This window comes from Mus musculus, chromosome 10 (assembly GCF_000001635.26).
Source record: "Mus musculus strain C57BL/6J chromosome 10, GRCm38.p6 C57BL/6J".
In the NCBI taxonomy this organism is placed as follows: Eukaryota; Metazoa; Chordata; class Mammalia; order Rodentia; family Muridae; genus Mus; species Mus musculus.
The window spans coordinates 98,868,013-98,893,055 of record NC_000076.6 but is presented as its reverse complement, the minus strand read 5'-3'; the positions used below and the strand labels follow the sequence as shown (position 1 = coordinate 98,893,055).

Below are 25,043 nucleotides of genomic sequence, written 5' to 3'. Positions count from 1 at the left end.
GCCTTAAAGATTAATATGGATGATTAGCCACACTAAGCACTCAAAATTACTTACATTTGGCATCTTGACCAGATATGAGTCTCTGTATCAACTGCTACCCACTGCAAAAGGAAACTTCTCTGACCAAAACTGAGAGAAACATTAGTCTATGGGTATAAACAAAATATTTAGAAGTCAGTATTGCACATGTAGCAAAATAACGATAGGTTCTTCTCTCAGGTTTGTGGTCTCACCAGCTAGCGACTTTTAACCAGCTTTTACAGGACCAGGCATGAGGTGTGTTCTGTAAATAGACCTCAGATCCTACCAGAGAGCAGTTGGTTACCTCATAACAGCTATGGTGCCATTGCAACAGTGGGTACATTTTGCCTGGTAGGTTGGTAATGTAACATGCAGGGTCCAGCTCTAGGTAAGCCCATCACTGCCCTTTCTTCTTCAGCAATCTGTGTAGCGCCTTCTGGCACTAACTATCAGGGAAGAGTTTTTCTGTTGCTTTGAGCTTGGTTTGAAAACTGAATTTATTCAGCTATTGCTACTGCTATTATTGTTTAAGATACGATGTTGAATTAAGTTGGCTGTGAGGTCCAGTTTTTAAGGTTTGTGAGAAAGTCTTCCCCTAGCTATTTCTCTTCCTGAGCCACCATATTCTTATGTAATTTCTAAGCCATCAATTCCTCCATCTAATAGATTTATTTCTAAACTTTCTGTTTCCTGTATTGCTTGTCCTAAAACAGTAAATGTTTGTGTTACCACTATCTTTTAACAAGGTAGTGAAAGTGTTTTTTCCCACAGTAGCAACACAGTCAGCCTAAGAGCAGAACCTGTCTCTCTCTCTCTCTCTCTCTCTCTCTCTCTCCTCCCCCCTCTCCCTCTTTCATGTGCACTGATGTCTGCCTGTCATGTGCATGTATGTCTGTGTGAAGAGTATCAGATCACCTGGAACTGGAGTTACAGACAGTTGTGGGCTCCCATGTGGGTGCTGGGAATTGAAGCAGATTCTCTGGAAGAGCAGACAGTGCCCCTAACCACTGAGCCACCCATCACCCCAGCCTTAGGAAGATCAGGACCTCCTAAGGTGGTTTATGGAAGGAACATCATTCATGTGAGAGAAAGTTGAAATGATACACTTTCACCACTTTATAACCATACCTTGTGTGGTGAGCAGTCATTCAGGAGAGATTTGTTTCATCTGAGGTAGAGTTCTCTATGCTCCTGTCTTTCCTTCAAAGTTTCCCCAAGACCCTAAATTCTCTTTGTTCTCAGCTTAGCTAGTTCTTATTCCCCCTGTACCTGCTTCTTCTCGGCTATTCCTGAATTCCTCCATACGGAATAACATCATCACCAATCTCATCTCTGATGTCAAAAACATGGAAATCATGCTAGACACCCTGTCCATTCCCTAAGTCTCACAATCTTGTCTCAAATCTTACTGATTCTGCTTCCCAAATAGATATTGAATTTCCCATCACGCACACCTACACTCCAGTTGCCTTGACTCAGGATTTTATGTCTTCCTAGCAAAAAGCACTGTCATCTCTTCTGCCTAAAATGCTCTTATCCATCTGGACACATTTCTCAAAATGTATCTGAAGGTTTCTTCCTTCTGTAACACAGGCATCCTGTTTATAACAAATAGTATTGATCATACTGTACTTTTCATTTATATTGAGATCTTTCTTAAACCTGCTCCCGTTACATAGTGAAATGAATGGCATTTTGTAATTCACTTATTCATTCAATAAGCTCATATTAAATATGAGGCAGATAGCTTGCTTTAGTGCCTTATGAAAACAGACCTTGTGGGACATATAATATAGCCATGTAGTAGGATAATAAAAGGAATAATTATAGTAAAGTCCAACGAGCATAATGATAGGCAGTGACGGGAGCCCATGGAAGTATGGAATGTAATTATACAGAGGTGGAAAAAGGTCTCCCCGAGGCAGGAACATTTAATCTGAGACTCAGAAGATGAATTAGAGTCATTCAGATTTGGAGATGGGAATGTGGGATAAGGAGGGAACAGATTCCTTTCCGAAGAAATAGCTTATGAAAAATCTCAGCTCTCATAGGGAAGGTGTTGAAGGGCTTGAAAAATACTGTAAAGCCACCAGCAAACAGGTATGGAGTGAGTAAGTCTGGGAATGGGAGCCTATCTGCAATTTTTGAATTGAAAAACAAACTTTCCAAATCAGCTTGGGATATTTGTTAAGCATGTAAATGCAAGCAACTGCATTCCCCTTCTACGTGACAGTTCAAGCCAATAGACAATGATGTCAGTTGGTGCTCCAATGTAACTGCCATTCTTCACTGCCTGTGGACATATGCACCCGACACTGCTCTCTGTGCAAAGATATATTAATATGTATTTCAACATGCTTTGTGCCAGGCAATGAATTTGATTGTCCTAAAGTCATGATATCTAATGTAGCAAACCACTAATCACTTGTGGCCATTGAACACATGACCTAAGGCAAGTCCGGACTGATGTGCTTTAAATATAAAATCTATGCTAGATTTTGCAAACAAAGTATGAAAGGCAAAGTACCACATTAATAATTTTATGGAGAGTACATGGTGAAATAATTGTTTTGATATATGGTTAAATATGTTAATATCATTAACTTCTTTTACTTTAAAATTATATATATATATATATGTGTGTGTGTGTGTGTGTGTGTGTGTGTGTGTGTGGTGTGCATAAAATATAATTGGAAAGCACTGGCCTGGGCTATTCAAAACAATTCTGTTTTTCTCTTTCTTTCTCAGCTTTCCCTCATGGTAAGGATGTCATGACACTCTGTTGTATCTAACAATACACAGGCAGATATCTGCTGAGGGATTTCTAGCAAAAGGTTTTGTAAAAGTAACTTTTATGTCATTAGATGGAGGGATGAGATGAGAGTTGGACCCAAGCTGTGTAAATACACAGCTTTAACTGAACCCAGAGCATTTCTTTTTCTATTCTAACTAGGCCTGGAAGCTTTTAGCCCCTGTACAACCCAATCTTCCAAGCTAACCTAACTGATTCAAACTGGCTTCTCTCAGCTTCTGACTGAATTGCTTTGCTCGGAACTGAACTGAACTGAACTCCACTGCATTGCCTAAATTCAACTGACTGACTAGAACAGGACACATGAACTCCAACTCCATTACACTCACTGACCTGCTGCTCCCCTCCCCGACAAGTAGCCTCTCTTTCCTGTCTGTCCTTGTGAAAGTTGGGCGCATCCTATCTCTAAAACTGTCTGTCAAATCTTTCTCTGACTAGTCACTTTGTCTACCCCTCAGTTAGACAACACTTTCAATCAAAGGTGGATGCTTCCTTCTCCAAACTAACTTTACCTTCATTGTTAGGGATTAATGGTGCGTTCTAAGGGTGTGAATGCATTCCAGCCAAATCATGTAGACCTAGGAGATATTTAAATATGATCCCTTGCCAGAGCACCCATGTTGCTAGATTAAATTCCTCTACAAGCTTTATTTTCATAAAATATTTTCAAAATTCTGTTAAGAAGAGTTTAGATTGTATTTTCCCATTATTACTTCCCCCTTTCTACATTGAATTATGAGTACGATGGCTTTATCTTATATAGCCCTTTCTTGCTTCTTTGTTTCTCATTTAATTTTTTAAATTAAAATCTAATTACATCACTTTTCACCTTCTGTTCCTTCCCTCCAGTCCTTTCCCTGTGTCCCTTATTTGCTCTCAAATTCATGTTCTTTGCAATTGTTATATGCATATAAACATGTATATATATTCCTAAGTATATAAACACCACCTGCTCAGCACACATGTTACTCAATTGTACATTATTTCAGAGTTTACTACTTGCTAATAGATAGCCAATAGTTTAAAATCATTTATTTGTGGCTCAATATTCATGGAAAAAAAAAAAACTCAAGCAGGACCCTAGAGACAATTTTCTTTAAAAACATTGATTCATTTCTACTACATCACAAATGCCATCTCTTTATTTAAAGTAACATTGTTCCTACATTGTGCTCCTTGTAGTCAGATGACTTATTATCTAGTACACTTATATCCAGAGCTGTCCTCAGGATCAATTGTGGAGAGCCATCACCCCTGCCCTGAGCATTCCTGGGTTGCCATAGTGATCTACGTTCTTAAGGTAAATTTAAAAGGTTAGTCTTAGGCTGGAGAGATGGCTCAGAGGTTAAGAGCACTGGCTCTTCTTCCAGAGGTCCTGAGTTCAATTCCCAGCAACCACATGATGGCTTACAACCATAGAATAGGATGGCCTCCTCTGGAGTGTCCAAGGAGAGCCACAATATACTCACATGTATAGAATAAATCTTAAAAATAAAAAAATAAAAAGATCAGTGTTTGTTAAATGTAAATGTCATTTAGGTTAAATTCATTGACGCTGTTGATGTAGTTTTTCACTGCATTGGTATTTTATCTTTTTCTTTTCAGTTGTTAAGAGAGAGGGAAGGCCATTGTGGAGATATGACTGTTTCCCCTTTTCCTTTGTTATGTTTGGCATTTCAGTGCTGAGAATGAAACAAACCCAAGGCCTTGCAGAACCAAGGCGGGGAAGCTGCCACTAAATAAATCTGTCATGCTACAGAATGCAGGTGGCCTTGAATTTGCAATCCTCCTGCCTCAGTTTCCTGAGTGTGAGGATTGCAGACATGTACTATAGAATATAGCAGTTCTATATATTTTTAAAGGTCTGCTAGGTACATAAAAGTTTGGGAATTGCCAAAATACATGGTAGGATCTTCCATTGAAACTTAACAAACTTCAGTCACCTCAGTAGCTCCAAACTTCAATCTCTCTCTCTCTCTCTTTTAATATTTATTTATTATATCTTAAGTACACTGTAGCTGACTTCAGACACACCAGAAGAGGGCATCAGATCTCATTACAGATGGTTGTGAGCCACCATGTGGTTGCTGGGATTTGAACTCAGGACCTCTGGAAGAGCAGTCAGTGCTCTTAACCGCTGAGCCATCTCTCCAGCCCCTCTTTTTATTCTCTCTCTCTATCTAGAAAAAGACTGTGTTGGCTCTCTGCTTTCCCATGCTTGGCTAGAAATGTACCCTTAAGGACCTTCACAGTTCCTCTACTCTAGGATGACAACCATCCACTCCCAGTTGTTCACTGCCTTGAAGTATTTCTTTGTTTATTTTATCTAGTATTGTAGTTGCCTACGGCTGGAACTCAAGGCCAATGCCTGGTGTTTCCATCATCCCAGGAACTAAATAAAGGCTTAGAGGAATATTTTGTAACAAAAGCCTCATTTTCTGTGCTGGGCTCTAAATTATTGGAATGCCAACAAGAGCCTGCTTGAACTGACTCCCTACTACCTGTTTGATCCCTTCTCTCTCCCTTGCAGTAGCCACTGTGGCCTGTTTATTGTAACTTTTGTTTCCTCTGACCTTATTTCCTTTTCTCAGATCCATTCCTGACATCCTTACTCACCCCATCCATGCCTGCCTCAGCTCAGAGATTCCTCCACAAAAGAGGCCTTCCCATATCGCTCTCCAGAATTCCTTCATTCATTTCATACTCCTGTCTTCCTATCATGTGTGCTCATACCTCTTAGCATTCACTCAACTTATGTATTGTAACTGTTATTCTGATCCTGAACATAACCCATCCATGTGGGCAGAAGTCTCTTTACCTTGTTAGTGTCTTTGTTTATAGTACCTACAATATTTTACACATAATACCTGCTGAACAACAACAACAAAAACAACAACAAAAAACCCTAAATACTTGATTTCTAAAAATATAAGAGGAATTCAGGAATCACCTTCATTAGGCACTTTCAAATATTTGACGTAAAACTTAATTTTTTTCTTATGCTAATAGCCAAATAAAGTACAAAGATATGGGACTCATCATTTAGTAAGTTGGGAAACATTGGTTTCAGAACCACTTAATTAATGTGTTTTCTGAAATGTTACTATTTTTAGTGTATGTTGTGTGTTATGTATCATTTTCTAGGAAATCTTGCCTGTGACTCCTATTGCCATCTTTTAAGGCAGCTTTTTCATTAGAATAGGGTAAGTTCTAGATTAGTGTGTTCAGTATGAAAGAAGTTTCCTGTCTTGCGCAAGAGTTAAATGCTATTAACCACACAATTATATCTTACATCTAGGTGTCAGTCTCTTTGATTGTAAGAATTTCATTAGATTCAGATTTTTGTGTCTGTCTTTGTAGTTTCCTTTAGTCTTTCCCCTCTCGGTCCTAATGGACCCTCCCCTCCCTTTTTTGACTTCTTTTACATCAACAAATAATTCTACCCCAAATAAGAGTAAGTTCATATTGAGGATCTTGGGCCTTCTTTTCTGATTAAGGTACTTTAATTCAAGTGTATGAATATTGAGACACTTATAAGTTATTTTCTCAGATTACTTCTAGAATCTTGGTTCTGCTGTAAACAAAGGAGTTGAGTGGACTCACGTTCTGCTATTGGAGAGAATACAAAGAAGGATAAATAAACAGGGTTACATAGAAAGTCATTGAGTACCAGCAAAATCTGTTGTGCCTCCATTTCAAAGAGAAATGGTCGCTAGTGAAAATAAAACATTGTGGACAGATTACTGATTGTAATGGAACAGAATGAGTTCTTGTAAAGAAATACAAGCCACTGAGAGCTCAGAAAGCCTGCTCATTAAAATACATTTGAAAAAGCTCAAAACTAGAAGCATTTGGCTTGTACCATCTGATGATTATTCTTTATGATATATGTAATGAGTCTTGATTCTGCCTTAAGTGTTTACAAGACAGAGCAAGATACTTAAGCTTTGGGCCATTGTTTTTCCACTTGAGGCATGAGGAGACTGACTAAATAATCTCTAAATCTGGGGCCTAGATGGGGGTAATTATAACTGTGGTCTGGACTAGGGGGCTGCAGTTCCTGTGTACTTTGTTGCTATTTCTCAATTTGTCCTTTGTATCTCAAAACAAACACAGGAAACACAGTCCTGTTTTCTTATCTGTGTTGGATATGTTCTACGACAACCATGGCTAGTAATGAATCACACACACACACACACAGAGAGAGAGAGAGAGAGAGAGAGAGAGAGAGAGAGAGAGAGATTCCCTATATATTTGTAGCCCTGATAAAATCTAACTTATAAATTCAGCACAGTCAGGCATTTAAAAACAACAACAACAACAACAACAACAACAAAAACCAGTGGCTTACAGAGAAAGGAAAAATACCAAAAGGCACAACAATAGTGTGACTCTGTGACTATTTTTCTGATAACTGAGAGTTCTAAGTGACTAAGAGGCAGATAGCATATACTGTGTGGATTCATTGGCCCAGAAGATTGTGTTCTGGGAATGATGGCTAGGCATGGTGAAGAACGTATTGTGTTCATCAGAATGACAAGGACTTTAAAACTTATGAATTACTCATTTCTGGGAGTTTCTATTTATTTCCCTACTACAGTGGCCAGGGAGTAACCATAACTGCAGAAAGCAAAATGGTCAATAACAGGACAATACTATATTTAAGAACTTGGGGATAGAAGTACTTAAATCACATTTTATTAAATAAAAGTGGGCTGTGATTGGCCAGTTCCAAGCCTAGGCCATAATTATTTTGTACCTTCTTTGTACATATAGACCTAAGGTTATGTCACATGTGAAAGTGATTGCTTTTACAGGCATGGTGACTCCTCCACAGGACCCATAGCCAATGTCAGAGTAACTGGAGAAGCTTCTATAGCATTTACAATAGAGATCCTGTCCATTTTGTTACTAGTCTTTGTATTCTTTAGTCAAGAGCTCATGCCCCAATCATATGGTAGAAAACAACTCAAGCCTTGTAGAAAGCTTTAATGCTGATGTCAAAATCGCTTCACTCACATATGTGCTTTTGTGGATCTGTCAGATCGGCATAGCCTTGCTTTCGTTCTGCAAGGAACAAAATCAGACCAGCAATGACTCAGCCACCAAGATGGTTACTGTTTTCTTAAGAAACCCGGTGATAGGTAGAAGTGCCATGAGTCAGGACGGATCAGAGCCTGGATCTTTTCATTTTGCTTGCCATTCCCTCAGTGTGTTGGCTTTTGTCTTCCAACATAAAGTATCCTAGGATAAGATGACTACCATCACTTCAAGCTGGATGTCCTTGAACAAGTATCCAAAGCAGAAAGGGAGAGAGAGAGAGAGGATAAAGCAACCTCCTCTTTTCTTTTATCATCAAACAAAATCTTTATCAGAAACCGCCTAGCAGAATTTCCCTTCTTTCTCTGTAGAACTAGGTCACCTACCTCTGCTTAGATCAGTCACTAGCAAAAGGAAATGAAGTTTCTGGGATGGCCTTAGACCAAATGTTGACAAACTGTGGATAGTGGAAAAACCCAGCTGGGGCCTGTTTGGGAAATAAAGTTTTATTGGGACACAGCCATACATGTCCATGTTTATATCACTTATGACTGTTTTTGTACTAGAACAGGAAAGTTGGTCAGTTGTGACAGAAACCATCTGCCTTTCGAAGTGTAACATATTTACTACCTGGCTCTGCACAGAAAGTTTTCCCTTCTCTGACAGAGACTGTCTCTCATCCCATGACACTTACCACAAAACCAAGAATCTTTAAACAAAAAGAAAGAAGATTAACTTCAGATGACAACCAGCATATGAGATCCCCATATACTTATACGATTACTTCTAGGTTAAGTTAGTGAAAATGTCTACCATTGGCCAAGAGATGTACTCTTTGAAAAACGTTTTCTACACCTTCAGTTTAGAGCCTTCCCCTTGTCTTTCCACCAATCTACCCAAACATTGGTGACATCTCATCTATATATTTTTTTCTCTCTTAATACATCTTTTAGACTATAAGAACTTTTGAATTCTTCAGACTCCAAGGCTCTGGAGGGAATACAACATAGGATTCACTAATTGAGTAAAACCGCACATACGAATGTGTGTGTACGTGTGAGTGTGTGCACGTGCACACATGTGTGTGTTCATGTGTGCATGCATGGTTGTGGATGCAGGAATGTTTGTGTGCAGGTGGGTGCACGTGTGTGTTTATGCACAAGGAGGAAAAATTAACCAAGGTGTCATTCTTCAGACACCATCTATCTAGTTTTTGGAGACAGGGTATGTCTGTCTTGGCATCACGGACCTGGAACGTGCCAGATAGCCTGGTCAGCAAGCCCAGGGATCCTCCTGTCTCTGTATCCTCGGTGCTCAGATTACAAATGTGCACCACTGTGCCTAGCTCTTTGACATGGGTTCTGGGACGGCTGAACGAAGATCCTTATGGTTGAGAAGCAAATATTTTACTGCCTGATCCATCTCGCAGACCCCCATACTTGCTTGAGACAAGGTCTCATGGACCCTATCCTAGCCTCAATTCACATTTACCTGAGACTGACATTAACTTCCTAATCTTCCTCGCTCTACCTTCTCATTCTTGGGATTACAAATGTGTGCTACTGTTCCTGGTTGAACATCATTCACAAATATTCCATAATGTGTGCTAAGGATGTCTCCTGGCTTCACACTGTTCATGTGTCTGGCGTCCCTTCTCCAACAGGCCACTGGGCCTGGAAGAAAGATGCGCTAGGAATTCTCTTGTGAGCTGCCTGTGTATTTGCCTTGTGGCAAGTTAAAGGAGCATATGAGAGCAGACAGGTTTTTAGATTTGGATTTATTGTTATTATTATTTTTATCACCATGCAATCTCCTACTTCTCTGACCTCTAAAATGCTACAGCTTTTCATCTAGGTGTCATAACAGAGGGCTTTAAAAATAGAGGAACAAGGGTCTGGGATATGAAGGGGGCCATTTCTTTTTTTGTTGAATAGCCATCAGAAGTTAGTTCCAACTTTTCAGATCTAAGGTTATGGAGATGTTTAGCTCACAGTTTGAGAAAAATTCAACTGGAGTGGAATTTTGGGATACAGAAATGTAAGAGTTAGGGCATATATAGGCCTTCTATGACCTACTTCGTAGCTGACAAATCCAGAGAAGAAATAATTCAACTGAGTTGGTCTAATTGTACTTCTCTTTCCTTGGAATTATCCTGTAGCACCAGTTGGGGGTGGGGGGAGGTGGAGGAGAAGAGTTTCAAGGGTCTAATTATAAACTGTCCAGTGCAAACCCCTAAACCCTTCTACTTGCTGGCTGAGGCCATTTCCATGATGCTGTAGCAGCTGTTGCTTGTCTCTGCCGGGTCCCTACCCAGTTGGCTCTGGGGCACCCTCCATGGCAGCTGCCACCCCTCTACTCTTACAGAAGAGAGGAAGGGTTTTTTTTTTTTTTTTTCCTTACTGCTGCTCGAAACTTTGTTTCCGGATCCCAGCATTAGCCTGCCTCTTGGTTTACAGACACGTCTGCCAGAGATTCTGGAACCTTTCCTACCAGCTGCACGCAAGTAAATTTGACTGACACAATCATATGTCTTCCTAAAAAGTTGGCTTCCTCACTGCTAATAATAGGCTTCCCAGGATGGACTCTAGACACCATGACCTTCTACTTTAGGTGAGGTGGGAGAGTGTCAATTGTGGTCGCCCAAGCTTTCCATCTCAAGCTTTCGCTCAAGAAAAGCAGCAAACTCACCAGCAGCTTGGTCTCGTTCTATACTAAATTTTCAAAGTGAGTATTTTGAGTCGTCTCTTCCTTATTTCCAGGGTCTTCTCCATCACTGAGCCTCAACACACTCACACTCACACACACACACACACACACACACACACTCACACATATTTGCATGTATATAATATTAATATATTAAGGCTATTAACATGTACTACTAAGCTTTGATCTTCTTTTAATAACACTAAAGCAATAGTTGTATGCATTTCTATCTATTCTCTCTCTATTCAGAGAATCTCATCCTTAGCACATGTTGGCTGACTTGGAACAACAGAGTGAGTGCCAAAACGTGTGGGTTAAGGGGAAGCCCAATACTTATAATTCTGCTATTGTCATGTATTCATTTTCTGGAATCTTAGCAAAGGTGTGCTATGTTTCAGATGACCTGTCTGTGACAATGGAGACCACAGAGGCTCAAGAGGTGCAGCCAATACTTCAAATAACACAAATGTTACAGGTGCTTCACACAGGGTGCTTCTGATGGCAACAAGGGGGCATGATTCAGATAAAGCTGGAGGAATTTGACCTAGGATCTTGTGCTCGAGGTCTACATTTGGAAACATTCCCCATAGAGATGGCATCCGAAGTTCTGAGTGAAGTATTTGATTTATTTGGTCAACAACAACAAGAAAAAACATGGTAAGCATCCATGTGGTAGAAACTGTTCTAGGTTCTTGTGCAATGTGAGGACATGAGAATGAGGAAATCGTTAATGTCGATGGTTTCAGTTCTGCAAGAAGGAAAAATGTTCTGGAGAGGGGTGGTCTGATGGTTACACAGCATGAATGTTTGATGCATACCGCCGAATTCCACACAGTTCAGATACTGAACACATGTTGGCCGACTTGGCCCAATGTTCCAGATGGTTCAGATACTGTAACCATGATTCAGATACTGTATTTCATCATTGCACTGCTAAGACAAGAACTTGCTATGTACCTCAGGCTGTCTTCAAGCTCACAATCTTTCCTTAGCCTCTTCAGTGTTGGGATTAAAGTTATGTGCAACCGTATGGGGTTACTGTACATCTTTTATATGCTCCTGCATACACTTTGGAAACTAATACGATTAACTTTCAGAGAAGCCAGCTACGTCAGAGAAACCAGCTATGGTGGTACAGGGTGGTAATCAATAATTGTAGCAGTGCTGAGGATCAGGAATTCAAGATCATCCTGTTACACAGTGAGATAGAGTCTTGCATGGGCAAGTGCTACCCTGTCTCAAAACAAAATAACAAAAACAAAGAAACCATCTTTGAAGCATGTGAACTATAATATGGCCCACAAATACCATCTGATGACAGACAACATATACCTTGCTTATGTTTTGGAAGGCAATACGTATTATAGATGAAACTAGAAAGGAATAAGAAGGATTAGGAATAGTGAGTTGGTTACTATTTTTAAAAGGCTTGCCAGAACAGGCATAAGGATTGTCAGAGATAAAGAGATGATGGGTGTCACCATCTGAGGGAAGCAGTTTAAAGCAGTGGGAATCCCTAGCGTTAAAGCCCTAAAGTGAGACCATGTCTGCATGCTCACGGGACTATAAGGAAGTGAGTGTGGCTGAGGCAGCATGCAAAGCAGAGACAGGAATTGAGGTCACAGGGGGAAGGGGGAAGTCTAGGTTTCTATTTATCATGTATACAGATATATGTTCTTAAGATCATTTGTAGGACTTTGACTTTTACTCTGAAGAAAATGGGAATCATATCAAGGTATGAAATAGAGAAATGGACAATGTGGCATTTCTTAAAAGGATAATTATATGTAGAGGGCATCTAATTAAGTAGGAAGAAAAGAGGAGGCAGGAAAGCCTTCTGGAAGGATGTTGTATTGATCTTCGGTAAGAGGTGGAGATGGCTTGCATTTTGAGTAGTGATAGTAGACATGGCAAGAAATAATTAGAACTTCTCTCTATCTATTTTTAAAAAGCCAGCAGCATTTCTTTCTAAATGACCAGAGGTAGCTAATAGAAAAGGAGAATCCAGGGTGCAGGCAAAGTCTTGTGTTGGGTGTCAGGGCTTTCGTCATGCCATCAGGTTGAGAGGCACCTAGTGAACTGCTTCGGGGGTGTGGAGATTGAGAGTTCAGGGTGGAACGTTCTGTGTTCCCTTTGTTATCACCATTTGTTTCTGTAAGTTGCACAAGTGAGGGCCATGGAAAGCATGAGTCAGTGAGAGAGTATCCTCCTGTAGTACTGGGTCAGAGTAGGCGTGTCTTTGAGATGGAGAAGGGAAAGAAGATAGGAGAGTATCAATGGCTCTGTTGCTGACTCATGCTTTGTGTGACAGTCATTTGTTCAAGTTAAGAAAACGGAGCCAGAACTATTAAGCTCTTCTTGTACGCCAGATACGTGGTGTACTAACTCATGCCTACCTTCGTAGTTAAAGGAGATGTTGAATTGCAATTAGAGACTAGAGAGTTTCCTAGCCTCTGCCCTACAGCTGAGACCACAGGAGGATTTTTGTAGTTCACAAACACTCTCTAGCCATGATATCATTATTCATCTTCAGAACATTTCTTGTCGAGCAGGCTGGTGAGGTTACCCTTTTTGTGCTCTGAGGCCTAGAGGTCTTGCTCAGTGCAGAGGCAACAGTTAAAGTGTCCAAGATCTCTGACTTACAGGGCAAGAGCTTCCCAACAGCTCTTTGTCACCCAACTTTTTATTTTCAACATTTTAAAACTTTAAAAATGTATAATAGTATACCAAAACACATAAATTTCTTTTATGTATTCCACCCATTGTTATTTTGCCATATTTGATTTATATCTTACGCGCGCACACACACACACACACACACACACACACACACACACACACTTTTTTTTAATGGCCTGTTTGAAAGTAACTTACAGGCATTCTGTCATGCCCAAGCATACTTAACCTACATCTTTTAAGAATTAGACTACTATCCTACAAAACAAATCTCATATACAAGATAACTAATAATAATTTAAAAACCTGTTATCTCATATGCTATCTATATTTAAAATGTGGGACTGGCACCTAATATCATTTTTAGCTATTTTATACTTTGAAGGTACTGATCTAGAATACTGTGTGATATTTGAGTACAGTATCTTCCATCTCTTTGAATAGAGCTATTTTCCATTTTGAAAAAGGATACTGTTTTTGAAAAGTCCGGGTCACTTGTCATAGAGAGAGTCCTAAATTCTGTTTGTTTGATTGCTTCTTCAGAATTAGATTTAGGTTAAAGTCTTTTCAGTGTTTTGGGCAGTAATAGCACACAGGTGAATGTCAGGTTATGGTCCTGTGTTGAGGGACTGAACATTTAACTTCATCAAGGCGAGAAGTTCAAGATTCTTCATTGTGGGACCACACTTTCTCATCTTAGGTTAATGTGTTTTGTGGAGTGTTTCTGAGCCTAAAACATCAGCATCCAGGGAGGATCTTTACCTGGATTTGTTACTTCAGCGGTGGGTGCCAAATCCCCATTATCTCTCCTTGTTTCTGTTGTGCCAGGATCTTACACCCCTGGGACTCTGCAGTTGTAAAAGATGCAGGAAGCCAACTATGGAGTTAGATGCAGGTGAAGGAATGGCTCAGGTGATGCCAGGGTCCACCAGTGCTAGGCAGGGCATGTAATGGTGAAGCAAATCTGCTACTCTGGTGACAGTGAGTTTCAATTCTGTCACTTTGGGTGGAGACAGTTTCCATAGCTTAGCTTTTCTTTCTTTCTGTTTTTAAAAGTGTTTTTAGGGGAAGAACAAAAGGATTAAACCAACACAACCTCTTTAGCACCGTTTTCTCTCCTTTTTGCTCCCTTTCCCTCCCCTCTCATTCCCTGATCTTTCATCAAAGGCACTAAATGTATGTTTAAAAATTTTCTCCAAGTTTTTTACTCTTTCATCTATCTCTTCTAATCGACCAGTTCTTAACATTGTTTTCTTCTGGCACAATTGTCCTGCTGGCTTTTCTTGGTAGAACAAGGACTTGAGGAAGTTGGAAGCAGTTTTTCACTTTGATTTTCTTTTTTTTTTTTTTTCTTTTTAGGAAGTAACTTTTAGTTATGACATATATGGTCCCAGCTCAGCTCTTCACATCAGAAAATACATAGTTTTGGAAAAAAATAATATATTTTAAGAGTTATCACAGTATTTTTCTCCAGTAATTGTCAGCATCCCAGCTGTACCCTGTTTTTTTTTAAAAAAAAAAAGCATTGTTCTGCCAGCTACATACATTCTTTTACTAAAGCTGAAAAATGGAAAGCTCTCTCTCTCTCTCTCTCTCTCTCTCTCTCTCTCTCTCTCTTTCCTGGTAGTGTCTAACCACATATCTGAACTCTGGTTTCACATAGGCAGTTGTTGATGCTCAGCAGATACATGTTATGTACAAAAGTCATGCTGCCAGGGTATGGAAATTAGGGTGAGGACCTCTGAGAAGGTGTCTACTTAACTCGCCAGTCATCTAGTTTCTATGGTAACGATGACAAACAACTGGGCGTAGTGGAACACCCTGTAAACCAGAACTGGGGAGGCAGAGGCAAGATGATTGCAAATTTGAGGTCAACCCAGGATTACATAAAAAGTTCCAGGCTAGCCTGAGCTACAAGATAAGACCCTATGAAAAACAAAAAACCCAAATAAACAAATAACAACATATGCTCTCTCTCTCTCTCTCACACACACACACACACCAATAAATGTGAAAAAGAAATAAAATTTAAAAAGTGAACCCTGGCAATGATACACACACACACAGAGAGAGAGAGAGAGAGAGAGAGAGAGAGAGAGAGAGAGAGAGAAGAGAGAGAGAGAAACAGACAGGCAGACAAACAGACACAGAGAGAGATAGAGAGAGTCAGTATATGTGTGTATGTATGGACATCAGAAGATCATGGTCAGTTGGTCAGGTTTGGTGGCATCTTTGCCTGTTGAGACATCTCTGGCCACTCACTTTATTATTTAAAGAAATAGTTCCCCCTCCCCACACCCAGTGCAGTGTATTTACAAAATAGTCTTTTTAAAAAAAATCCTACAACCTCCAAATGTACTCTTAACAGTTCTGTCTAAATAATTTATAACCCAAAATTATAATAATGCTATAGAATATGATATAGTTTTTACATTGAAAGGTGTCGTTTTGTGATCTGATAAACTTTCAATTCAACTCTTTGCACAAAGTTTAGAGAATAAAGTGGTGCGGAAGGATAGGAGACGGTCTCCCTCAGTACATTCCACAGCATTGCTTGTCAGAGTGTTTCAAGGGTTAGGAAGGAGATGAGCCCTTTCTCAGAGATGTACTTGACCCTGTGTCTGCCTTGTTTTTCCGGGTAAAGGACACTAGTTTAATCCCTACAATCCTTCCGCGGCTTGACATAGAGTATATCACACAGGGTAGGTGAGGTTTGAAGATCCTTCTAAAACCTACTTAATATTAACCAGGAGTTTTATAATCCTAATTGCCTGTAAACATTATTTCTTCTATGTATTAAACTAACGCAACATGAAGCATGTATTTAAATAGCAAAACATCTTGAAAACAGTGACCCTTATGCTCCATAGAGGTCACTTCTGAAATTAAAATTTAGTGACTCTATGCTGGATGTTAAGGCTTACATCAAATGATTTTTAAAGGTGGTTTCAACTTTAAAATAATAAAAGTCCAGCTGTTAGTAAAATCTTATTTTCAACATTAAATATGATAGCATGTGGTAAATATATAAGTAAAAACTAAATATGTGGTTGTCTAATATGAATGTAATTTTAAGAGTAATTAAAATGAATTTTAGTTTTAAAATGACATTTTATTTTATGCTGAAAAATAACATTTAGAATTGAAAATTTACTATTTTATTATATCCAAAATGTTTAATGGATTTATGATTCAGATGTTTTGATTATAAGTTTTGAGAATTTACTTAGTGTTTTGAAGTTAAAACAAGAGCTCAGTGGTACATGTCTAATTTTGGCATTCAGGAGGCTGAGGCAGAAAGACCTTGGGTATAAGGATAATCTGGCTGTATATTGACAATCTGCTTCGGGCTGGAGAGATGGCTCAGCCATTAAAGGCTAGGTTCACAACTAAAAATATAAGAGAATCTGCCTCAAGAAAGTTTTTTCTAGTTTTATTTTAAAGAGCTGGGGATGCAACCTAGTGGTAGAACTCTTGCTTAGTGTGTGCAATGCCTTGTGTTCCATTTCCAGCACCAAAAAAGAAAGAGACAAAATAAACAAACAAACGAACAAAAAACAAACAAAGCAAAACAACAAAACTTCTTGAGTCTCCAAATAAAACAGAACAATAACAAACACACAATAACAACAAAACTGCCAAAATTTGTCACTGAAGAGTTTTTCCATGCCTAGATTTTTATCTTTGAAACATGGATATATTCAGATAAAACATTAAAAACCACTATTGTTGCCAGGCGTAGTGGTGCACACCTTTAATCCCATCACTCGGGAGGCAGAGGCAGGTGGATTTCTGAGTTCAAGGCCAGCCTGGTCTACAAAGTGAGTTCCAGGACAGCCAGGCTATACAGAGAAACCCTGTCTCAAAAAAAAAAAAAAAAAAAAAAAAAAAAACAAAAAAAAAAACAAAAAAAACAAAAAAAAAACAAAAAAAAACAAAAAAAACAAAAAACAAAACAAAAAAAACCACAAAAAACTAAAAAACCAAAAAACCAAAACAAACAAACAAACAAAAAAACCACAAAAAACAAAAAACAAAAAACCCACCAAAACAACAAAAAAAAAAAAACCCAAAAAACAAAAACAAAAAACCCGTTATTGTTTAAACATAATGAAGTTTTATGATTCAACACTAGGGTGTCAAGACAGAGTTGGTGTTGAACAGGATTGGCATAGCTGATAGCAAATAAGGTAGGCTCTGAGGATTTTTACATCTATAGCCAGAGCCTCCTATAGACCTGTGTGATCCACATACCACAGAGGGAGAGTTCAGTGATTTCTGCCTCTCTCTCTGAGCTGAGTACCCAGTTAGCCAGAGATAGGGGTTCCAATTCTTTTATATTCCCTGTACCCCACCACAAAGGTCACCTGTACCCTAGGCTGGCCAGGAACTCCATACATAGCAGAAGATGACCTTGAACTCCTCCTGATCTCCCTGCCTCCACTTTCCAAGGGCTGATTACAGAGCTGTACCACAATGTCCATTTGGGGGTGGGGGTAGAGTGGGCTTTTTTTCTTTTCTTTTTAGTTTTCTTTTCTAATACAGGATCTTACCCTGTAGCCCAGGAACTTGGAGTACCCGTCCTTTCTCAGCTTCCTTGGGGTAGAGATTCATTTTACACCTTGTGAGTATTTTGTTTTCTTTTTTCCTGTTATTCTGTCTACTAGTGCTTTTCAAATTGCTCCTTAGGGACTTTTGAAATAAAATTATTGATATTTAGTAAAAATAAATTCAATATGTGTAATCACAATGCAACTATAAAGGAAATATAAAGCTACAAATAGTAAAGAATAATTGAAAATGCATACAATTTCTTTTCATTGTTCTTTCAAAGTATTAGATTTTAGTTAACCATATTGTCATAGCTCTCTAGTACTAGCACAGGAGAGGATGAAGCAAAGGCTGTAGCTCAAGGCTAGCCTAGAGATTACCTCAAAAGAATGAATGTCTTTTTCTGGGCTGAAACAAAACAGAAGAAAAAGTAAGCTTATAATAATAGCCACAAACAGGACCAGTCTGTTTTTACTTTTGTCTTCTTTGTAGGCTGTAAAAATCTTAATATATTCACTGAAATAACTGGGGACTAGTTTCAGATATGCCTCCAAACTAGTTTTAACTACCACGTGGTATATATACATCCATTCCTCCCCCCTTTTGTTTAATGGTGATGACACTAAACATTTTCAAACTCTTATCCATAAAATCACTGGTGATAATATTGCTGGTAGCATTCTCTTTTGGTTGGCCAATGCTGTTGGTAAACATGACTAACAGGCTGCAGTATCATTGTATGTACTGTTGCCAAGATAGTAGACAATGATAGTGAGGCTGACCAGAACTCTCAATGATTCGTGGAGACTTAAGGGAATAAACTTGCCTTTTCTCAGTTTTCTGAGTGTGTGTAAAATTGTTAGTGGCTACCACTTTCTGATTAACCTTTGGTTTTCTCTGTCCTTGAGATGAATTCTTTCCCTGTTAGCTTTTACACCCCAAATAGATAATAATCCCCTAGAATTCCTGTTTTACTGGTTCTTTAGGTCTGTCAAGATCATAGACACTTGCCAGATATATGAAGAAGGATATATGAAGCCTATGAGAAGCCAAGGCACAACCAGCAGAGAATGATTACCGAACTTTCTACTCTAAATAAAGTAAGCTTTTATTGTTGAACTCCAAACTCAGAACAAACTCTATCACAACATCAAAGTCCCGACTGATAATTTTGTTATTATTAGCATTGCTAATGTTTCTGGATGTCTTTTCATTTTCTGTTGACCAGAGCATTTATTATTATATTCCCTGTTGGGTAGCTTACAATCTTTTTTTTGGTGGTATATATTTCTATAATATTTTTAATAATTACATTTGATATGGAATCTCCTAAGTGAATACAGTGGAGGACAAATAATTGAAGACTGAGAGATGCAAAAATATTAATATCAAAAATTGCAAAGACCACTGAGATGTAAGGAAACCTTGGAATGGGCCCGACAGCTGGAGGCTCTTCCGTGAAACATCTGGAACCAGTGACTCAGATGCTGTCACATCCACAGGTGATGTTTTGCTTTCTGTATGTTTTAGCAATTTAAAAATATTTCATCTCTTATGTATATTAGTTTTCTTATTACTGCAGCTGGAATTTCTATACAGGGCAAAAACATGTTTACTAAGTGCTCTTGAGATTAACATAGCACCACTTTTAGTTATCCTGATGAGATTTCTCAATTGTCTTTCTAAAAATCCCCAGGATGTCTCTCTTTGGCCTTGCTTGGGAGACCTTAGAATTGTTAAGAGTTGAATTGTGTGTTTCTACACGATATTTAATTTTCAGGTTGTATCTATGAGTGTGACCTTACTTTTTGTATATTACTAACTTGATGATTTTATTCAAATGGGTCCTAATCCACTAAGACTGATGTCCTTGTAAAAATAAGAGATTTGGATACAGAAACAGAAGAGTACGTGGAGGAGAATATCATGTTAAGGTGGGGGCAGAGAGAGTATGATGCACCTACAAACAAAGGAATGCAAACTAATTCCAGCACACTACCAGGAGCTAGGATGGCCTGTAAGTTCACCCCTCACATTCCTCAGGGTCAACCTCATCTCAAACTTCTCCCTTCAGGAACTGGAGACAATGCATTTCTTTTATTTACACAGTTGAGTATATGAAACTTTGTTATAGTCCTCTAGAAATCGAATTTTAAAATGATGGCTTGTGGGTGGAGTATACAGTTCCCTGGGAACCATGTAGGTGGTGGGAGTTGCTTCTGAGAAGTCAGTCCTGCTGCAGTTTGCATCCCTTACAATTTAGTACCAACTTCTGGTTGTTGCTCCTAGGATTTAGAACTCAGCGGGGATCAGAAACCTTGAAAATTTGGTGGTGAAGTTTTTGTTGCTGTTGAATGAATTAGTTTAGTTAGGAATTAAGTAGATGACACTGCGTGAAGTAGATGATAAAGTCTGGTATCCATTCCCACCTCTACCTTTTCTCAATGTATTCAACACTCCAAGTTGTCACCATTAGAATTCAGCAGCACCTAGCTTGCATCAGGATGAATGAAGACTCTCTCTCTGCTTGTTTTTCTGATCTGGCAATATGGTTCCTAAATTCCAGATAAGGGCTGGGGAGGGGGACATTCAGACAAACTATAACTTCTAGTCTCTTCCACCATTGTGCTCAAAGTTTTATAAAGCTAGACTCTCTGACTCTGTCTCTGACTCTGTCTCTGTCTCTGTCATCTCTGTCTCTGTCTCTCTCTGTCTCTCTCTGTCTCTCTCTGTCTCTCTCTCTCTGTCTCTCTCTCTCTCTCTCTCTCTCTCTCTCTCTCTCTCTCTCTCTCCTCTCTCTCTCTCTGTGTGTGTGTGTGATATCCTATCATCAGTCATTTACTAGCCTGTGGTCTGTTTTCATGTGACAGGAGCAGAAATTAGCATGATGGAAACGACACACCTGAATTATTTACTATCTCAACATTTACAAAAACAAGAACCTGTTGACCCCTGATCAAGGTAGCCATGACTGTGGGAGGAGTTTTGTTTTGTAAACACATTTGCACTGTGGATAGACTTTTTATACTTTAGAGTAAAACATAATCCTTATGTTGCTGTTAATCTGAGTCCATACTTGTGAAAAGGTTCATGTGCTTCATCAAGCTCATTCTTTTTCATTTATAGTTGGTTGTCATCAGTAGCTATTTAACTCATATGGTTTTTGTTTCTTTTCCTATTAGAAATTGTGAGTTACAGAATTGACAAGTGTAAGAGTTGGCCAAAGCTATTACATGTTCAGATTATTTGATCCAGTGACTTCTGAAACCAGGAAGATATGTGTGCTCATCTCCAATGACTTGTTTTGCTTACAGGAAATCACATAGGGTCAAGGCTATTGCTGATTAGTTGATTAGGTTATTGATCTGAAAGAACATAAATATTAGAACAGCTTCTATTGGTGAAATAAAATTTCAAGAGAATGGGGTATGAAACAGAGAGTCATCTCCTGTATGCTTTCTGTAAAGTAGAGATCATAAAAATAGCAACTGTATAAGGTTATGAGTAGTAAATAGAATAACTTATTTAAATGTGTTGAGTATATTGTTTTTAGTTACGATATAATACAGGTAATTTCCGTTAATGATATCATTTTTTAGCTTCATAACTTAATCTGTCTGATACCATTTAGATATAAGGAAAGCCATTCATTTACCCACTCATCCAGTTAAAGTTTACAGCCAATAAAAGACTTAAATATATATAGATTTATTACAGAAATTATGTGAAATCTAAAGAGTCCTAAGGTCTGAAGTTGCCACCTTCTTTTTGAGAATATAATTATGACATGCCTCTCTTCCTTCTCCTCATTCCAAATCCTTCTATACACCCCTCCTTGCTCTCTTTCACATTCATGCCCTCTCCATACACACACACACACACACACACGCACACACACACACACACACACACATTCCTAAATATAACCTGTTCAGTCTGTATTGAGGCTGCTTGAATGTAACCAGTCAGTGTGTGTTTCCCAGGAAGACTATTTCTCCCTCTCTACTATTCCTTAGTTGCCTATAGTTCTTGGTATAGACTTGAGGCATTGTAGGTTTTTCCTTCTTCATTTTGGTGTGTCTATTGGTGTCATCTTTGTTCAGCTCATGATTGGGCCGCTATGTTGGGGAGCCTTTATGAGTGTGAGTGGAGCTTTTAAGATGCCAACGTTTTAAGAACTAGGAATACAGTTTCTGTTCAAGTGTAGGGACTTGACCAGGAGGACAGCCGATGATCTGTTTAACCTTTCATATATTTTTATTCATTCTTTGAGAACTTTATACATGTATATAATATATTTTGATTGTATCCTCCTTCTGATTTGTCCCAGATCCACTCATATAGCCCCATCTTCTCTTGTTTCTGTCCATTTTGTTTTGGTAATTCACTGAAGTGAATTTGTGCTGTCCACGTATTCATGGGTGTAGGGCCTGATTTACAGTATAACCAAAGATCTGAGAACCAGCGTAAGCAATGATGTAGTTTCCACTCTGAGTTAGAGTTTAAAGGCAGAAGACAATGAGTTCCAGATCAATGGTAGGCAGAGACAATGGCTTCTTCTTTACCCTGCTTTATCCAGTTTAGGTTTTTATTGGACGCACCTGCAATGGAAGGGGTAATCTTCTTTAGTTTATCTACTGATTTAAAATGTTGATCTGATACAGAAAGACCCTCCCAGGCTCACCCTGAGAAATGTTTAATCAAACATTCTATGACCCTGTCAGATTGACATGTAAAATTAAGTATAGCAAGTCCATTCCACATTCCCTGTCAACCCAAGACACCTTATGAATCTCCACAGAGCATATGTGTTTTCCAGATAGAGTCCATAGTATGAACTCCAACTGACACCATGAAATTATGCTGTGTACAAGGAAAAGTGCTCTAACCATTTTCCTAAAAGGGGAAATACAATTTTGGAAGTGAAATATGTAGGAAGCCACCCTCACATTCGCTGTTGCAAGATGGCGCTGACATCCTGTGTTCTAAGTGGTAAACAAATAATCTGCGCATGTGCCAAGGGTAGTTCTCCACCCCATGTGCTCTGCCTTCCCCATGACGACAACTCGGCCGATGGGCTGCAGCCAATCAGGGAGTGACACGTCCTAGGCGGAGGATAATTCTCCTTAATAGGGACGGGGTTTCGCCATTCTCTCTCTAGCTCTCTAGCTCTCTTGCGCTCTTGCGCTCTGGCTCCTAAAGATGTAAGCAATAGAGCTCTTGCTCTTGCTCTCTTGCTCCTGAAGATGTAAGCAATAAAGCTTTTGCCGCAGAAGATTCCGGTTTGTTGCGTCTTTCCTGGCCGGTTGCGAACGCGTGTAAGAGAAATATATATTTTTGTTCTTGATATCTTCTAACTTTTAAACACTACAACACAAAAAGTAGCAATATTTAAACACTTGCTGTAAAGTCACTACACATGATGTTACTTAAGTGAGCAACAGAGAAAAGAAAATAAGGTTGCTTGTTAAGTATGTAAATAAACATATAAGCATATGCTTACAGGTACATATGTATTTCAAGTAGACGCATACACAAGCACATTCAAGGCCAAACGAGGAGAAAATGTTCATAACAACTCTAGCCTTTCTATAGCTAGTTACATGGTTGTAGCTGCTGGTCACACCTACCTGATTTATTAATTATTCTGTATTTCCTTTGCCTTCAGGAAGTACTTGAGTTGGTCTGGTTCTTCACTTGGTAGAGAGACCAACCCCCCCCGCCATTCTTGAAAGGTCTAGCATCAGGTGTGTCCACCTTTTGACATCACAACATAGCATTGTCAGCCTCATGGACAATCAAATGTTTAAAAATAGTGAAACAACAACAACAACAACAAAATACAAAGCCTTCATTTTTTTAAAGTAAATTTATAATTTCGCATTGGGCTACATTCATAGTTATCCATGGCCTGTGAGTCACAGGGTAGATAATATCTGATTCACTCTTGGTCCTTCATGGTTCTGCCTGGCTAGGTCTGTGTTTTTGTTTTTATTTTTCCTTTGGTCTAAATTACAAAGCATACTAAGTGGTGCCTTGAAGCTACTTGTATGGCCATCCTTCTCTTCATTATGTAGAAAGAGCCTAAATTCACTGCAATGTCAGGATCAATCACTCCTGACAGGGGCATCTTTCTCTTTTGCCTATGGATTCAGAAGCATGAGGAGTCCCAAGTAGCCAGATGGCAGTTTTAACTTCCAGTCCAAAGGGATCACTGCTGGGTCTTTTAATGTCAGAACTTTTTCCTTTTTCCTTTTTGAGTATAAACCTCTGGGAGAGCAAAGCATAAGACTGTAGGGACAGGGAGCAGCAATGTTGAGGGACGTTGATGAGGGATAATAGAACGGCCCCACCCCATGGCCACACCTTTCTACCTGTAGTCCCAATGCTGCAGGCTGTATAATTGACAGCACCATGTGTGAGATGCTGATCAGACCATATACAACCTTCCGGAAAATGCTTTCCCAGGCCTGAAAGGCATGTCAAGGTCTCATCACTGATTGTATCCATACAGCTTCCTTAGGATTGTAGGAAATATACTGTCTAGAACTATATGTCAGCTATATCTTTGCCTGTCAGGTGATTAGAGTGAACTTCCCAAAGGACCATAAATGCAAACACAGAAAGAAAAAAAGCAATGTCATGGAAACTGTGGACATTTGAAACACTTCCCCAGGTTACTTACCTGTTCTTTTAATGCTGTTCTCGCCTGCTTTATGGCTCGGGGATGAGATAACACTCAGTAATTGATGGGTAGATTAGATTGCCTGGTTACTTGCTGGCCTGTGGTTATAAAGAAGCCTAGCACTATTTCTCAAAAGGAGATCATTACCTGAGAAAGATGAGAATGCTTTTCTCCAACACCCTAAGAGCTTGCACTGAAGTTCATTTGCAATGTCCCATCAAAGGCTTTAAGCAGCCACTCACTCATCTATCATTAATACTAAGTATGATGGTTATCTGTTATTGTCACATTAACGTCACTGCAGAGTAGTGTGGACAGCAGCCTGGACCTATAGTAAACCCTTCTCTTGCTCTGGACTCTATTGGACACTAACAAGGGTTTGTTTGTTTGTTTGTTTGTTTGTTTTGGTATATGGGTTGAAAAACACTCTAGAGGAGAAATATGTTACCTCCAAAATTTAAATAGTCTTAAAAGGTGTGGTGCCAGGGTGAGGGTTAGGGTTAGGGTTAGAGGAGCCAGATACAACCATTTAATCTTAATCTTAAAATGGGT

The 25,043-nt window shown here is 39.1% G+C and overlaps 1 long non-coding RNA gene across 1 annotated transcript in view; it reads left to right on the top strand.

The window, feature by feature from the left end:
- Positions 1–10,318: 10,318 nt before the first annotated feature.
- The window catches only part of Gm34346, a 49,205-nt gene continuing 34,480 nt past the window's right edge, over positions 10,319–25,043 (top strand). The window contains exons 1-6 of the long non-coding RNA XR_871991.2: positions 10,319–10,597; positions 10,978–11,236; positions 17,801–17,879; positions 18,793–18,906; positions 19,141–19,823; positions 20,677–20,767. This is a non-coding gene — a long non-coding RNA (predicted gene, 34346). The remainder of the gene's footprint in view (positions 10,598–10,977; positions 11,237–17,800; positions 17,880–18,792; positions 18,907–19,140; positions 19,824–20,676; positions 20,768–25,043) is intronic.